Below are 18,840 nucleotides of genomic sequence, written 5' to 3'. Positions count from 1 at the left end.
TTAATGTTTGTATGTATATGATTTATGGGTTCCCAAACGGCTGAACCGATTGCCGTAAAAATTGGTACATAGTAGGCATTTGTTATGGAGCGTTGTGTTTGTGTGTTATTGGTTGGGAATTATCTACTCACTAGATGGCGCTTCGAAACAAATTGTGCTTTTCTCCTATTTCGTTGAAAGTCGCAGCAACGCGCGATGGGTACTAGCTCGTTCGTTATAAAATAAATTACGCGACCATAAGTTTTGAGGTACGCTGAGTTACTGTGAATTTTTTTTATTGGAATTTAAGTTTTTATTTCCGAGTTTCCATATATAACTATAGAAACTTGAAACCTCTTGTGGGTAAACTAGAGCTATCGGAAAAAGCTCATATTTTGCATATGATTTTCATTGCCAATTACCATTCAAATTCGTATTCCGAAAAAAAGTCAAAATTGTTGCCGGTCTAATACATACACACTGGACCGGCAACAATTTTGACTTTTTTTGGGAACACTGCTAATTCAAATGGTAATTTGATGCAAAATATGAGCTTTTTCCAATAGCTCTAGTTCACCCACAAGAGGTTTCAAGTTACTCTAGTAATATATATGGAAACTCGGAACTAAAAACTAAACATCTAATAAAAAATTACAGAGTAACACTACATACCTCAAAATTTATGGTCGCGTAACTTATTTCATAACGAACAGCTTCGTTAAAGATTGTATGTTGATTAGAGGTTCCCCAACAAAGTTATTTAACTTTGAAGACCAAACGATTTTTTTGAAATTTCCTATTATAAGCATGTGCGAGAAATAGAGGCAAAACATAACTTCATATCAGAATACATTTTTACTGCAAAATCAGAACAATTTAAGTTATATATCTGCAGATTTAGGGATACTCAAGATGATATTGGCATTTTGTATTCAATTTATTGTTTCTATTACCAATTTTTCATATATTTTCACATACACACTTGAAAACTCTTGTGAGTGAACTACAGTTTTCGGAGAAAGCTCATCATTTTGTGCTAATTGATAGATAAAATAGAGCAAATCAAAATGCTTTTAACAACAGTCTTCCAAAATGCGACAGTTGTCGAGATATTTGCAATTTTGCTCCATCAACACTATTAATTCCTGTATGTATTTGTATTTGTTTCAAAGGCGTAAGAAACTTTTTTAACGTATTTGGATCATAAATATGCTATCAAAAACAGATCTTCGAACAAATACTTTTAAAATTTTCTTATAATTCATATTGTTTCCTGCAACTTTCTCTTTGCTATCAAGGCGATAAACACACAGAAAAATACACGAAAACAATATATGATTCAACCATAGGGTCCGATGAAACTATATAGTTGAATCATAATTTTATTATTTTCATGTAGCTTTTAAATGGCTTACAATATTGCTTTGATATCAAAAGTAAAGTTACAGGAAATTTTGTGAGTATTCTGAAAACCCTATTGTTCAGGATGGAGAAACGTTGTTTTGTTAAAAGAAAACTTCAAATATCTCGCAACCTACTGCACATTCAATTTTTTTTTTTTGAAAGAAATTGCTTTGAATCTGTGCAAACAGGTTCCTTCTCTTGTGGCGAGCGCGGGAGCTTTCTTTCCTTCTTCCTAGTACGGGGCAGTGCATGGCTGTTACGACGATGAAACGTAAACTGACGATTTTTTTTATTGTTCATGTTTAATACGTGGTTAATTGGATGACAAAGGAGCAGTATATTTGTTGCCTCTAGGTTTTGACAAAATATAACAAAAGTAGCAAAAGAGTTTTTAAGCAAGATAAAATTTTAACATAAATTTCCTTTTGTGAAAAATGAAATCACATTTTTATCAGTATATTTTTTCCATGCAGAAGTATGCGTTCCCTGTAACACGTTTTCAGATTGTCACGTTGTATAAAATACGGTAATCGATTTTTTTTAAATACTACATACAAAAACTCTCTTTTAAAAATAGCTCTTAATTAAAAATGATCTCATTGACTGTAGAAAATGTTTAGTCTTCCATATGGGTGAAAAGTGTAAAGTTTCATTGGAATCGAATATGATCGATCACGATTATAAAGGATAGGATAGGATAATTTTGTTTGAGGGTATTTTAACTCTGTGGTCATTCGTCCCTGGCACGATTATAAAGATTTTCGTGGAATTCCTCAATTGGGAGTAAAAGACGAAGAGAAATTCATATATGCACAATCAAACAATTTGCTGTCAAGTAAAGCATATTTTGGTTTCAAATTTCTGATTTTCATGCCCTCCACGCTAATAAGGATGAATTTTTTTTAATTTCCTCCTATATTTGCCGCACCGCGACTGAATGCTTCACTACTGCTCTCTCACGATAATCACTTTCGTATAGCGCCATTTATGAAATAGACCGGCGGATTTCACCAATACATGCAAATAATCGCTAGTAGCAGAGCGCCTTCACCACCCACCCACTGGATGCGCGCACGAAAAACCTCTCTTTGCTGATGCTCCATCTGCCCCCCGGCCCTGACCCCGTTCTCTGAAAATTCTGAAAATTTTCCTCTCCCGTCACATACAGCCGTCTCTTTCGCACTTCACGTCGTTCTTCGGCGAAGGCCATGCTTGTGGCTTTTGTTGCTATTATTGTTGCTGTTTCTTCTGTTATCATTATGCTCTCCCCTTTGATGTATAAAATGGTTTCATTCACTTCCTACAACGACGGACATTGTTACGGACGACTGGAAAAAAGGGAGCCGACAGGCAGACTGGCTGGCTGCTGGCTTGCAGCAATTGTTTCCAACACGCATGTCGTTCCACCTTGGACCCTTCGTGTTTTCCTTACCGTTGATGTAATCTTGTGGCAGGTCATGGACTCAGGTGCATCCCGTGCGAACAACATTAAAGTACTGTGCACTTAAATATGCAAATGTGTATCAACATATAAACCTGCATCGGCCGGGAACAATTGGTGAGACATTCACCTTTTTCCCTTATGGTTGTACCTACCCTGCACCAATGTTGCATTGGTTGTCCGTTTGGAGCATCTAGGCAGGTATGTGCTGCTTAATCGAGACAAACGAAAGGAAAAGTTGGTGTGCAATGAAATCTCTTGCACTTCGGTCGGCTGCAAAGGTTTGTTACGACGTGAGAATGGAAAACATCTCGTGAAATTGTGTAATGAATCGTGGTGGATGGAGGGATGGATTTGAAAGGGAAAGTTAAAAACTAACATAGCTTTGCTGGCATCAGACAGAGCTTTAGAACTAGCTACTCGGACTAATAGTGGAAAAGTGAATCCAATTACTGTCTCTGGGCCTCACGAACAATTTATGCGATAACACGTTGTATTGAGTTTGAACAATATGTTAAACAATGATAGCGGCAAAGATAGACAAGGTTTGATTTGTTTCGGTGTTTGTAAAGTTAAACACATAAGTTACCTAAATATTGATAGATTTCGTTAACTGGCACTATCTTGCAATCGGGGAATTGCTTTGTTTGTTTTGATTTTGTTGCAATTAATGTCTAATTACATTTTATTCATCATTTTTAACACTTTCAGTTCAGCCTGCCTTTCGGAACTATAGTAGATACAGAACACTGTTCTTAGAAACAGTAACACGAAATGTTAATTAACTATATAATTTATTGTTGGACAATAAAATTGATTGTTGCAATAAATTTTATTATAAATTCACTAGAAAAATTCCGCGTCGAGCAATGCAGACATGTCCTATGATTTTAGGATCATTACCTTTGTTAATTCGTTTCAATAGTTTTTGACTTACTCCGAGAATTTTATCCAAACTGTGGATATGGATTTGATGACCGTGAGCGGCAAACGTCACGTTCAAAATGTTCGAACGTTCGAATGTTTAATCTACCTATGGTTATGACCTGTGTCAGGCAGGCCATGGCAAATGCCGGATGATCCTTTGGTTCCTTTGGGAAATGCATCGATAATATTGAAAAGAGCACATCTGAACATTACATTATATTACAGTAGGTATCGCTGCAGCTCATCGCATCGCATCATAAAAAAGCGATGCTAATGCATTTGACAGGCGAAGCTCTAATAGAATTTCAAATTGTTTGAGTTAAAAGTTGAAGACACAAGTGTTCACCATATGAGACAGTACGCTACTTCGAATTATAAAATAAAATTCTTATCGCTACCGCTAGGAATTTTGCACTACCACGCAGGACCGTTGTTTGAAAGCAAGATTCCGTGTTATGACATTTGCCATACTGATAAATTGGAATCAAATTTATAATTTTATACAAAAAGTGATTATTTTATTCCATCTTTGGAATTACCGTATCGATGACAAAATATTGAATTCAGTTGATACACTGTATCAACTTGCCACAAATTCGTGTGTGCCAATTTGCTCCAGGGTACGCACTAATGTTTATTTCTTGAAGTAGATGTAGTTGAAGTTGTAGTTAGTATTCTAGCTCCAGTTATACAATCGATTCTAATTAGAATTGGTTGCGTTATTGGCGCCGGAATACTACACAGTTAAGCTCAGTCAGAAAATCAGCCAGCTGGTTCTAATTTGCATTCCGGCTCCAGTGACACAACCGATTCTAGTCATAATCAATCGCTTTTACCTTGTTGGATGTTGTGTATGCGAGCTTCAAAACTAAACCGAGGATTGATGACGTAGTGGTATCTTCAGGATTCGATTTAACAGATTGGTTTTCAACCAAGGGTAAAATAAAATGAAAATAGATGTTTCAGTAGACTTCAAATTACGATTACAAAGATAGCTTTAAATCAAAGTTCTTAATCCATTCCCTCCCGTTTGATATAAGTCACACAAAAAAGTATATCGTTCTAAACATTTTTCGGATGAAAGAAATCAGATAAATAGAACAAGTTTTGTTCTTGCCGTTAGAAAAAAAAACATGGTTTCGAGGAAAACGCCATTTTGAAGTCATCATTTTGAATTTTTGAAGGAAAAAATACATTTTCTAATTATCGAAATTAAAGAATAAAAGATCAAAAGCAGAAGTTCGTATGTCTTTTAATTTTTCCACAAAAATTTAGAAATATTGCTTTGAGTTTTCGTCGAATCCAGGAGAAGATCCCCTTAATGGACGATGAAACAGCGGCCGCTTTATCCATTAAAATTGGCAAGAAAACCTTTAGCTTTAGTAGGTAAACAATATGTACAGATGAAAATGAACTACTATATACTTCCACAAAGTTACTTGGTGTCTAATTGTCTTACAATTCAATATTAACTCTTCAAAAAGCTAAAGAGCTTTTTATAAACAAACTTATTTAGCTCATTATTACACTTTGCAAATTCAACAAAAATGACAAATTCAACGTGATTAGGTTTTGAACGGTTATAATTTAGCCATATAACGATAAATTTTCAATATATTTGCACATATAGTTCAGGAATACTTCTAAGAATTGATTTGAATAGATAAAGCTATTGATGTTTGATAGTATGGCATTGAAAATTGGAATAATGTAAAGCATAGCTAAAATACCATACCTTTCCATACAGGAGGTTGCGCTTTCCTAGTCTGGAACGACAGACTTGGGCACTCGGTAGTCTACGCTTTTATAAATGACTTCATCCTCCTTCATTCTACCATCGGACGCTGGGTGGGAAAGTACAGCGGCCGCAGGCAGACATATTTATATACTGCACTGCGCGCTGTATTTTAACACTGCAACCGTATGGATGTGTTAAAAACGGCACTCATCAGCATTCCAACCGAGTGTTTTCAGTTTTGGGGAATACTTTGAAACTTGCACACGTATCCTAGCGACTGGTTTTCTTCCCGCTTGCTACGTGTAACAGTAAATCACGCCTCTTAGGTTTGTACGTATTGAAAATGTTGAGCCATAGTTAGCTTGATTCTAATCGTGAAGTTGTTGTTTTAAACGGTGTGTTCTATTTATGTTCATTACAGTCAATCCAATGGAATCGGATTTTACCGACTACTTTTCTTGAGACGCAAAATAATCGCTAAAATACTGGGGATGCGGAACAGACGCTTGTGCACTGTATGAGTAATCTAGTATTTCCAAAATAATTTTTACTCATTTTATATTTTTTGATCCATGTGTGGTTGTGTTAGTGCGACGGTTGAGGTTAACCCTAGGCAAGCTCAAATCCTAACATTAAAGGGCAAGCCGGGCCTCTCAGGCCCGTCTAAATTCAAGCTCCTTTTTGCCTTTCTCGTATAGAAAGGTTATGTAATCGGTCGAAATTTCGACTTTTCAACCGAGACCTGCAGGGCCAAATCTCTTATACCATTCGACTCAGTTCGTCAAGATCGTAAAATGACTGTATGTGTGTATGTATATATGGATGTATGTATGATGATGTATGTCTCACCGATTTTTCTCAGAGATGACTGGACCGATTTGCACAAATTTAGCCTCAAATGAAAGGTACAGTCTTCCAATCGGTCGCTATTGATTTTTTTTATTGATCCGACTTTTGGTTCTGGAGTTACAGGTTGAAGAGTACGATCACACAGCAAATTTCCATATAAACTGGTACCACCATGATGTTCAAATGATGCAATATTTATTAAAATGTGTGCAACATAACTTGGCTTTGCATGTCTAGATCATTAATGACCCACCGAAGGCGCTTCGACCACATTGGCTAGCTATGACGGTTCTTGATGTCCCTGGGGAACTTACCAAGTTCCTAAGATTTTTTTTGTTGGAGACTAACCACTGCGACCAGTATTTAGATCTATTGTGGTAAAGTTTCTAAGATAATGTCATACCTATTTTTCAGCGAATGCTTTACCGATTTTTACAAACTTGGTATCAAATGAAGGGTACAGCATTCCCATTGGCTGCTGTTGAATTTCTAATTGATCCAACATCCGGTTCCGGAATTACAGGATGATGAGTACGAACACGCAGCAAATCCCGATTTCAGGGTATAAGGCGATGGATGTAAAAAGGTGAAATATTTTTCCAAAAGGTATTCGAAAGATCACGTCGACCGTCGATTGGTTCTGAGCTCCATTTCATTTGAACACGACCAATAAATATTTCTGGGTTGGCATTAATTTCTTCTGATGCATAATCGAAGTACATATTCAGATTCTTCTTCCGAGTCTGCATCAGATTCATCGTCGGAAGCAATATCATTCGCATCGTCTTATAGCCATTTCAATTGTTTGTTGCTACAATTTGAATAATTACGACAACTATAACACAAAGAATAGACAACAAAAATAGACAATAACGACAAAGTTAGGTTATGCTGCATCCAAATAATTGTCAAGTAGACCACAATGGGTGAAATATAAATATTTATCCAAAAAAATATGGCATTCGTCATTATCGTATGCTTTTTTTTTTCTTATAAGGAAAAGTAAAAAGATAAAATCAATTAAAACTTGGAAAAAATACCTGCTAATTAGAAGATGAACTCATCAAAATGTTTTTTCAGATAAATATCAATGTATAAAACCCGTGGTATTCCTAGTAAATATTGCATGCACACCGGGTCTGCCAGGCCCGGCTTGCCTTTTTGTGCATGTAAAAAATTCAAACATAGCTGCGCATCACTCCATAGATGAAAAATTCACAATTCTTTATTTTTGTTATAGATTTCAAAGCTACTTATCAAAATTTCCATGCCCAAGCTTATACTGCATACACATTTTTTTGTAACTAAAAAATTGTAACGTGCCGGGCTCTGAGACCCACGTGCCTTTTTGAGGGTTAAATTAAATAAAGTAGCTTAAGTTGGGTTAAACTTTACGCATACATTCTCATTCCATCTAGGAACACAAGATCAGTGTGCATCTCATTGGCATTAAATAACTTAATTGCTTTTTGGGGAACCGGATCAAATTCAAGAGAGTAAAGAGGAGCCTCTGTTGTAAAGTGCTGAAAACTAAAGTTATTTTATTTTACGATTTTGAAGACAAGACAACAATGTTAGGATCGCTTTATACATTCATTGTGTACCAAAAAAAAATATTTTCAGTCATACGAGCGTTCCAAGAGTAGACGTCCAACCATTTCCAAGTCGAGGAGTGCCGCGGTGAACACGATAATTCTCAATAAAATTGTCTGATACGGGAAATTCAATAAGTTTTGTAATGCTTAGACTTGTAGTGAATCGATGAACCACAAAAAATTGAAAAAAGTTCGGAAAATAGCTTTATGAAAACCGAAAAATCTTATATTTTACTGTAAAATTCGCTCATTTTTCTTTAAAATAATAGGAAGAAAAAAAGAGGTTCAATACTAACAATTGAGCGGATAAACAAGAAGTCGATTATTTTTGCCCTCTACACCAGACGCTCCCCTAAAGGCAGAATATTTCAATCATTATTATAGATTTGGTATCTATAATGTTATAATGAATATTATAACACTCGGAATACCAAGGGGATAAAAAGTTACGCGGACTACCAAGGGGGTCAATAAAATGGGAACGCTTACTTTGACCGGTCATATCTCAGCTCGTCGCTGTTGTGCTATCTTATGACAAACGCCATTTTGGGGTAAACTGAGTTAGATATGCCACATTACTTGTCTAAAAAATCTCTACAAAGTGGCGTTTAGCGAATTTTGACATTCTGCTTGGTTACTGAGATATAGCGAGAAACGTGCTGAGAAATTTTTAATTTTTTGCTTCAAATGACTGTGTCTGGGGATTGGCTCTAATTATCTTTATGTATGAGATGTTTTTACATGTAAAACTATCTGATAAATACAATGGAATAATCATTTTCGAAACAAAAATGCACGAACTGTGAGAAAAATGCAATTTAAGTTTTAAACTGGAAATATAGCATATTTGGCAACACTGTAACCAAAAAAAGCTATTTTTTCTAGATTCCATGACTAACTTCCTTCAAAATGCATCTCACCGATTGTTTATAGACCAAATGAAGCCAAAGATATGAATAAAAGTTAAGAATTGATGATTTTTTTCTATGGAAAATTTTCCATGCACGATTATGACATTCCATACAAATTTTGTCATCAATACACACCTATGACACGTGTGAGACCGACTTTTGTTTACATTTTTAAAGAAAACTCGCGATGTAGTTAACCGATTTTCATAATATTTGAGAGATTAATGCAGAATAGATTGAAGCATCATTTGTGTTCTTTGAATTGTTTATACCATTTATAAGTTTCAAGATATTCAATCTCAAACTTTAAAAATCGTTTTTCTCGAAATGTACAAAATGGCGCTTGTCATAAGATAGCACAACAGCGACGAGCTGTTACTTAATCGATTTTAAATCTGTCTTCACCACTAGAAAGGTATGTCTTTTGTTAATACTTCGGCATTGAATTAGATTAGAAGAATAGAGTTTATGTTTTCTCATTTCTCAGTTTCTCAAAAAATAGACAAAACTATGTAGAACATCAGAAATTTCATTTTGTTCGCAAATGTCGCCGAATTCAAAGGGACGACTTATACCTTTTTATAGCAATCGATCGTAAATGATTTCTTCGTATGTTTGTGATTTTTTTTAGAAAATATAAAAATTGATCGTTAAGAAATTGTAGCCGAAATCAATTACAATCGATTGGTATACAAAAAAGTATCGGTCATCGTTTTGAAATTTAGTTATATGACGAACATTTTAAAAATTCTGAACTTTTTAGTATTTGTTGAATGTTTTCTATTATTTACTATTATTTTGTAACTTACATATAATATTACGTTTCTCCACGTTTGTACGAACATTTTGATATAATAATATCCATATGTAATATGTGGAATACATTTCAAACCGTAAAACTAAACAAGGCGGAAAAAAGTTTAAACAACCATGTGCCACACGCATTGGTAAAATCATACCGCCTAAAACCTCAAAAAAGTACAGTATTTTTTGAAAATCTACTATCTATTGCTTACATAAAAGTTTTATTAGCGTAAGGAAAATTGAAAACGATTGACAAACGGTCGAGATACGATTGATTGAACAGAAAAGCTCATTTTGTCTACACTGACTTTCAGTTACTGTTTTTACAATTAGTTCAGATATACTAATTTCTTTTTCATTATTATATGATCACTGTTTTTGTAAAAGATGTACCTATCCAATGGTGAAGAAAAATTTGAAATCGGTGAACAAACAGCTATGATATGGCAAGTCAAAGTAACGTTCCCATTTTTTTTCTCGCTGACTTTGTTCTTTTTACGATAACTTACGCTAGACAACTCTATTCTTCGTATTAAGGGTGAACAGAGAAAGCACAAAAATCGAAAACGAAAAAAGCATTTTTTCCACACCGTGCGTAAGATCTTCATAAAAATCAATCAGCAGTACTGTAACAACATTCTCGATAAGCTGATTGATTTTTATGAAGATCTAACACACGATATGGAAAAAACTGCTTTTTTCGTTTTCGATTTTTGCTCTTTCTCTGTCCAACCTTAACAACAGACAACAAAAGACATACACGCAGAAAAAAGATTTGTAGGTTCAATAAAATTATGCATTAAATTCAATAAAATTTATTTATTGTTTTAATAAAACAAAATTATCGTTCCGTTTTTCAATAATTATTTTATTGAAATTAAAAGAAAATTATTGATACTAAAAATGCATTTATTGAAATCAAAAATTTGTTGTTGTTCTAATAAGAAAATGTTTTCAAACCAATAAGTTTGTTTGTTAAAGTGATAAACAATAAATGATTGGATTCAATAACACATATTTTTGGTTTAAATATGCTATTTTTTCTGCGTGATACCTTTCCATTGGTGAAGACGGATTTAAAATCGATTAAGGGGTTAGGGGAACATGGGGAGACTTGACCAAGCGCAAAATTCTATTTTCGGCTATGGCGTCTTCTATTCGATTCTTAAATTATTTTCAAAAATATTTTTATACTTGTTTCGATCCGTTAAGGTAATTTTAAAAGTTTGGAATGAAATATCCTTTCCTTACAGAAAATATTACTTGATTAATAAATTTGAATTAAATGATGTAATTTTTTATCAAACTTTGTATGGATATATCTACTCGACTACTAATTACTATTAATGTACTAATATACCATCTTAATCCTTGTGGAGCAGTGAAACGATTTAACATAAACTGGAACATTGGAAAAGTTATTACTAGAATTTGCATGACATTGAACGCAATAACTAATGTTGGGGAGACTTGACCAAGATTTTATGGGGAGACTTGACCAAGTGGCGATCAGCTGAAGAAAGATACAAAATTCCTAATATTTATTAAGCTTTGGTATCTACTGTTAATGTTAATCACGCCATAAAAAAATTCCACCCCAAACATAAGTCTTTATATTTTAATATTTGTAAACAAAGTTAGCAATAGTAGGGCTGATTTCGTGACGTGTGAACATGCAATGCAAGCAGTACAGTTAATCCTTGAAAAGAAATGCATTAAAAAAATCAAAATTTATCAAATGCAACTCTTTTATATTTTTTACTGTTACCTAAGGATCTCGACAATAGGGAAAAAAATAATTACAGTAGGTTTTATGTCATTATTTTTTGTTATGATTATTCAAAATTCTCTTGGTCAAGTCTCCCCACGCCTTAGTCAAGTCTCCCCGCAATGGGGAGACTTGACCAGAAAAAAACGATCACAGAAAAACTTTTGTAACTTTTCAAAAATTAAATTAAAAATTCTGCAAAAAATCATGAAGACGCGCAATAACTTTGCGCATTATATCTGAATGACTTTTGAGGGATTGAAGGCTTTTTTAGAGATTTATGCAGTTTTAACTGAAAACCTGGTCAAGTCTCCCCATGTTCCCCTATATACATAGTTGTGGCGAAAAAGTGAGCTAAGTTCGTGATTTTTTTAAAGCGATTTATGCATTTCTTTTTGAAAACGCAAAAGACTGCTCGTTGGTAGTACTATCGAAGTTCGAAAAAACAAGTTGAATTAAAAAAAATATTGAAGGTTGGCGGAGTTATGGCCCATCCCCCGTAGCGAGTTTTTTTTTGGCAGAGGTTTGCGGTGAACGCTCTCCATACCGAATCGCTCAACTGAAATCAAAAAAGTAAAAAAAATTGTTGAAGAAAAATGTATTGTGGTGTACTTGAACGGATCAGTTTCCCAATAAATTTTTTTTTCCTGCGAAAAAAACATGCTAACCAAAAAATTGAGGTTTGTGGTGTTTAAAGTTTTAAACAAAAATTCATGGCATCAAAGTTTTCTGGATGCAAAAGTACACAAAAATGTAAATACAAACAATTCAAAAAAAATATGAAGGTCGGATGAATAGCTTTGCGATATCACGTTCACTGCAACGGTACTTTTTAAACAACTTAGTTCCGAGATAATTGCGTTTAGGGGCCGTACACAAATGACGTAGCTTTTTTCTGGCGATTTTCGACCCCTCCCTCCCCCTCGTAGCATTTGGTCACAAAATTCATACCTCCCCCTTGTAAATGACGTAGCATTTCCCTACTCCCCCCCCCACGCAACGCGTCCGTGAGATGAAAAAAATTACGTATGTTTTTCACTTCTTTTAAATATATGTTCTTACAAAATGTTTGACGACTTTTATCAACATTTTCATTATAACAGCAAATTGTCTACAAAACAAGCCCATTTCATATCAAATAAAGTGTGGATAGTTTTGTTTAGAATTTTACATGTCATAGAGCATGAAGAGAAGTTCACAATCCTGAAGCTGCCAACGATTTTAGGAAACATAAGCTGAACTAAATTACTAAATTTTCCTTGAATGAATCCGAAAGAAAATTTAATTCAGCTACCAAAATAAGTCTACTAGTTAGCAATATTAGCTAAGTAATGTGGAAATTTAAATCCACATGAAAAATCTTTTCTTTTCTTTGCGAGCCTGCCATTCCGCGAACAGTAAAATTTACTAAATGAAAAACTGCGTGAAAAGCAACTTGGGAATGGAGGAACATTAAATTTTTTCTCCAATTAATGGGTTTTGATGCCTGTCAAAAAAAAATAAACTTAATGCTACGTCGCTCAACTTCTGACCCTACCCTCCCCCTCGTCACACTTCGTCACAAATTTGGTATACCCCCCTACCCCCTAAAATGCTACGTCATTTATGCATGACCCCTTAACGTTTTGTGTTAACTTCATACGCGGAAGAACCAGCGCGCTGCGAACGGCTGTAGTTTGAAATCTAGTGCTCCGATCTGAATGAAATTTCGCACAGATATTTTCAAAAGTATGTACTCTCAGAATATTTAAAAATATTTTTTTTCTCGATTTTTTGAGATCTAACTTTGTATACAACCCTTTAAGCAACAGCTCAGATATGAGCGGTCAAAGTAAGCGTTCCCATTTTTTTTTACCCCCTTGGTATTCAGAATGATAATAAAAATATTCTGTGTTTAGTCACTTCCAAATACAGAATATTTTGATTATAACCCCCTCATCTGTGGCTCATAAAAGTTACTCAACAATAATTTTTTTTGAAGGTCAAAATAAATAAAAATGGAGGAATTATTATCGCGCAAAAGTTCTCCGCGGACAATTCAAATTCCATGCACGATTCAGTCCGCAATGTTCACCTGAAACAAAAAAGTGAAATACTTCCTTATTCGGCAGGTTTTTCTGCACAGGATAGATGATGATCGTAAAATACTCGATTTTTAGTTTATTAAAACCACGTGTGTTAATAGCACTGTAAAATGAGATTTTTAAGATTTTTTTAAGTTCCCTCAATTAAATTCTCTAAAAACAAAGTTTTAGTTGTATACATAGCTTTTATAGTTTTTTGTAATCGTGTACGGTGTTGTAAAAATACATGGTTTTTATAAAATGGGTTTTGAAGTTTTTAGAAGGACAAAATTAAAATTAAAGAGAATTTACAGGCATGAAATGTTGATCAGCTATACTCTGAAACTTTGAAAAAATATTCTCAGATTATATTGCTGTCGATTGGGGCAAAGAGATCGATTTTTTAAAGCTGACTGATGAGGAGACCCCCTTAAAAATTACCAATTAGCTCCGCATCGCCAGTTAAATGGTCAAATCGGCGAATCGTATTACTTACTTTAATAGAACTGTGTTCCAGTTCCAAAAGTATGGAAAATTCTATAAAATGTTATGAATGAATCAACTAAATAAAATGAATACAAGAACTATTGTTATGGTACTGGTTACCCGAATCCTCTGCAACGATTTAGCAGAGACAGCACTCAATCGCGAGCACAGTGACACCTAGATGTTGAATATATCAACTGACTTCTGAAGCGTAACGGCATCACCAAGCGACGACGACCCTAACACTCTCTGATATAACGCATATAATGGTGAGCCATACAGCGTGAACAATCGATTGAATGCACAAACGAAGGATGGAAATGGTACAGCATCAACATGTAGGTACTTGTAGAACAATGCACGTGGCTCAAAACTTTGCATATAAAATCATTAGTTTTTTTTTATTGGGAGACGGCCGAGCAATTGTTTTGGGCTGAGTGTTCTTTGTTTCGATCATCGTGTTTGTATTTGAAAACCTATAGCACGCTTCACAAGTCAAAAACAATTGTTGATTGCAAATTATGATAGCGTTGTTCCTATACACGGCTCTCAGACTATGTTCGTAGTATTCAGTAACTGTTTTGCTTGTTGGTTTATTTCGAATTAGTATGGAAATGCTAGTGGATTCTAGAAAAAAAGCAAAAGTCGACGTTTCTTCAGTTTTAGCTTTATTCTCTATAACATCAGACGTATTAAGGATAATTGGCAATCATCGTATAGCGAAATACCAAACTCACAAACGTATATACTGCTGTTAATGTGTCTTATGCATAGTGCCGTGGAGGACTTTTTAGACAATTTTGAAACATATTTTTGACATTTCAACAGATAAGCGAAACTTTAATCCAATGAATGTTCTCGGCTGAAATGATATACCCTAAATATTGCCAGCTGAAACTGAAGTGTTGATCCTACCGCAACAGGAGACCTTTGTGTACCATCCCGATGTACCGATGTACCATGGCGGGAACCTACGAACTGAGAAACCAGCTGTCTGTGAAACGACTAAGTCAACCTGGCTATAGTTCTGAGTCACCGTCAGATCTGAGCAAGACAATATTATTATGAATCTTTGCAACTGGTCGTTATCAATGTCGCTGGCAAGCAAAACAAAATTGCGATCGAACGACGGTCATTCATCACTGGAACGCTCGTTGCATGATTTTGTTTAGTCAGACAATTTGTGACGAACGTGATTCCAAGGAAAAAAAATGGAAACCTTTCACTTGGAAAGTACTTTAGCCCGGGGGCTGTTTTGGCGCTACCTGTGTGCGATGGGTAGCGGCGAAGAAATGGTTTATGGGGGTACCTACATATATTTCTTCTCTATTGTCCAAATAGAAAACCGAGAGGAGCGGCTGTTTTATCTCGTAGAAATCGGTAAACTATAGGCTGTTCTTGCTACTGCTGACTTCCTCTACACACGCACGGGTACAAGCCAGACTGATGTCGTGTGAAGGCAACTCGCAACACACATCAGTATAGCGTGGCAGGCCTTCGCGTCGGTGCTCTTGATATATGTGTCATGCGGGCAAATAGAACTGGTTTGATTTTTTAACAGGGTGTTAGTCGCAGTAACAATTGTCGCAATGTTTCTTATAACGGAGTAAAGCCATGTAAAGTGATCCTTGAATTTTTCGCAAAATCACTGATTTTCGTGAAATAATACTTTTAGAATATGGGATGTGGTGTGTAGCTTCCGGTACAAATATTTCGTTGAAGCTTGTTTAAGATATTAACCCTTAAACTTTAATGCTCGATAAAGCTGTGAATTTTATATCTCAAACCCTACTTCAGATAATTGCATGAAATTTGGCACACTTATAGAATGATGTTTACTATATCTAATAAATATATATTTACTGTATAACTGTGAAAATAAAATTACTTTGCATCAATTTTAAAATTACAACTTCACGTAGCTGTGAAATTCCGTTCCAATTTTTTTCTAACATTACTTCACGACAGGTTAGTTGGAACCCCCAAACTTCGGGTGATTTTTGGTTTTGTTCTAATGTGAAGGATGTGAGTAAAATTGGATGGATACAAAAATGTTTAAAGTTTCAAAGAAGTTTTTTTTTATTTCTTGTAAACTTGGGTTTTAAGCTGTGATGTTTTTACAAAATGAACTTAAGGCTTGTATAAAATTTCTTTTTCAAACAATTACACGTTGTGTATTAAGTTGTTAGAAATTTTTAATGGTTAGGACAAAAAATCTTCCTGAGTATTTATTCACAAAAAATTGAAGTCCACGAGACGAATTTTCGAAGTTTTTTGAACGTTTTTATTTGCTTTGACACGTTTCATGCCATTTAAAACTATTTTTCATCGAAACGACTTTTCGATTTGCAACATTTCAAAGAGGAACCTTTGTTTTTTTTAGATATAAAAAATTGAAAGCGAATTAATCAAAACTATTATACATTTTATTGTATCATGTCAATAACATTCTGTAATTTTTCTATGCAAAATATCGACAAGTGACTCGGTGACGAAGCTATTTGTAGAAAGTCTCTGGAAAAAAACACGATTTGCGGTATTAACTGCCATTCAAAAACTACTCAACCGATTTATTTCAAACTTTGCATGAACATTCTAAGTAAAAAATACCTAACCCCTACGTTGAGTTTTCGAGATAAGGGAGGTTTTAAGGGGTTTTTAAGTACTAGCCTACAGAACAAGAAATCGGATTTTAAAAAATCCAACCGAAGATCGTTCGTCATTGATTCCCACTAATATCGTGCATCGAGCCGCAAATCTTGAACAGAAAAAATGTTATTTTAGTCGAATGTGGCTATTCAACCTTGACGAATGCCCTCTTTTCAAGAGACTGCATATTAACATCGGGAGAGAACACGCCGCTTCCTTGGACTGTCTGCATTATTTAGTTTCTGCAGTTCCGTGCTAGTAACCGGAGCCAATTGAAACAAAAATCTTCCACCCGGAGAATATTTTTTTGGAAAACAAATTAGCCCTTATTAGCACTATCAAACCCTTCAGATCAATTGAAATTTGAAAATTTACACCTATTAGTAAGAACCGCATTCATGAATAACAGATGATGACTACAACCCTCCCCCTCCACTCTTACCATGCGGTCTCGTTCGAACGCTTGGCAAAATGGGTTTTCGGCAATCGTAAACAAATCTCTGGAGGTCTCGCAGACATAGCTCTGCCAGAATGTTATTGAAGAGCCTCACAATACTGAATTGAGCGGATTCCCCGGGTTTTTCCTGACTTAGAAGTGAATGAGGTTGCCTGGCAATCTCCCATGTTTCATCTCCTGATCTGTGAGCTAGGATCGAAAAACTGAAACACTAGCAAGAAATTCTCGAAATTTGCGAATAAGCAGAGTCACCAGATCGTCTATTTCCAAAACCATCGTCATTACGGTGCATTCTGATGACCACTGCATTCTTCAAACATTGCTCCCCCAAACTATCTTAGAAAAATTGAACCCTCGTTTCCCTCAGTTAGTCTTGATTTTAAGACGAACGGTTATAAAAATCAATTGTAGAGCCCCAGTTCTTGTTTCCTTCTAAACAGTTCATTTGGTACAATTACTATAACGACACTAACAGTCGCTAGTGCTAAAAATGCTATTAAACTTTTGCGAAACTTTGGTAAACTCGAGTGTCATGGTAGTTTTATGATCACATTATATACATTTAGGCGATACCCAGAAATACCATGCAACATCTCCAAACATGATTGTACCCCACGTTTGGAAGGTGTGCGATGTAGGAACCATTCGATTCAGCACGACTAGTTAGTTATGAAGAAATTAGATAATATCTGCACCTGGTTGTACTTTTCAACAATTTTACCGTACATCGATCATTGAATGGCGTTTTGCTTCCCAAAATTCTCCCCACCCCCTTAAATTGAACCCTGCATAGTGTAAACATTCTTCTTTCGAGCCCACCAAACATCTGAAACCTGCCTGAAGCCCATCCGCCGTATATCCCTGCACTCTCACTGTTCAGCGTGCGGTTCTGCGAGTCCCACCAACAACAGTGCTATAGGCCAGCAAGTGTGTTGATATTTTGTGCTTATTACTAACATTGTGTGCCTATACCTAATTCACTTTTTATACCCCGACTTCCAACCAGTTGCTAGTTTAGCGTTCAGTTGAACGGTTGTCTTTGCGCGTGTCGCTTCGTTCGTTGTGTATTCGTAGTTCCCGCGAGTTCAGCCCGGGTAGGCTGCAATAGCCGCGCATGCATTCCTGTAGTAGTGTGCCGGTGGAACCGTGGGATTGTTGTGTGCACTTAGCTTTGTTGGATTTTGGATGTGGCAGATGTGAAGAATGGTGAAGAAATAAAAGCAAACAGAGAAAAACAAGTTGATCAAAGCTACAGAGCGTGAGTCATCCCGTGGCTTAAAGTTTTGAACAGCAGTCTGAACAGTGTTGTGCGAATCGGGCGGATGTTCTTTGCGTCGTGGTGATTAATTACGCATTCGTTACATGGTTGCTGCAGAAATGTAAGTTCAACGGACTTTAGTGGCACCGATTAAGTTCTTAACGGTATGCTAGTTGTGTCTTGTGTGGGGGTGTGCTATTGTAGGACGCTGATGGGGTGACATACAAAAAGTTGATAAGATTTAACGTACAGTAGAAACCGATTCATCCGCCTTGTCGGCAAGTGGCAGTTGATTATTTTGTATGTATTGGCGCGATATCGAATGTTATGACTGGTTATCTCGTTCGTTGGAATAACTGAATCTTGCGATCACCTACCTACTCAGAACTGGACTGCATTGCATATAATGGGTGCAAAATTTATCCTACGCAGCTGATTTGCATCGAACTATGTACCAGTTTACGTGGTCGTATCGATTGGACTGTGGCTGGTTATAATTCACATCCTGTGC

General features: G+C 35.6%; 2 protein-coding genes across 2 annotated transcripts in view; one reads left to right on the top strand and one right to left on the bottom strand.

Moving 5' to 3' along the window:
- LOC131677584 (protein Skeletor, isoforms B/C) overlaps positions 1–18,840 on the bottom strand; it is a 197,695-nt gene that overhangs the window by 146,732 nt on the left and 32,123 nt on the right. The gene's annotated exons all lie outside the window — the stretch shown is intronic.
- LOC131677586 (shootin-1) overlaps positions 17,977–18,840 on the top strand; it is a 42,929-nt gene continuing 42,065 nt past the window's right edge. The window contains exon 1 of the mRNA XM_058957476.1: positions 17,977–18,450. The gene's annotated coding sequence lies outside the window, so the exon portion shown is untranslated. The remainder of the gene's footprint in view (positions 18,451–18,840) is intronic.

The sequence above is a fragment of the Topomyia yanbarensis genome, chromosome 1, assembly GCF_030247195.1.
Source record: "Topomyia yanbarensis strain Yona2022 chromosome 1, ASM3024719v1, whole genome shotgun sequence".
Lineage (NCBI taxonomy): Eukaryota > Metazoa > Arthropoda > Insecta > Diptera > Culicidae > Topomyia > Topomyia yanbarensis.
This window is presented reverse-complemented; position numbering and strand designations above follow the sequence as displayed.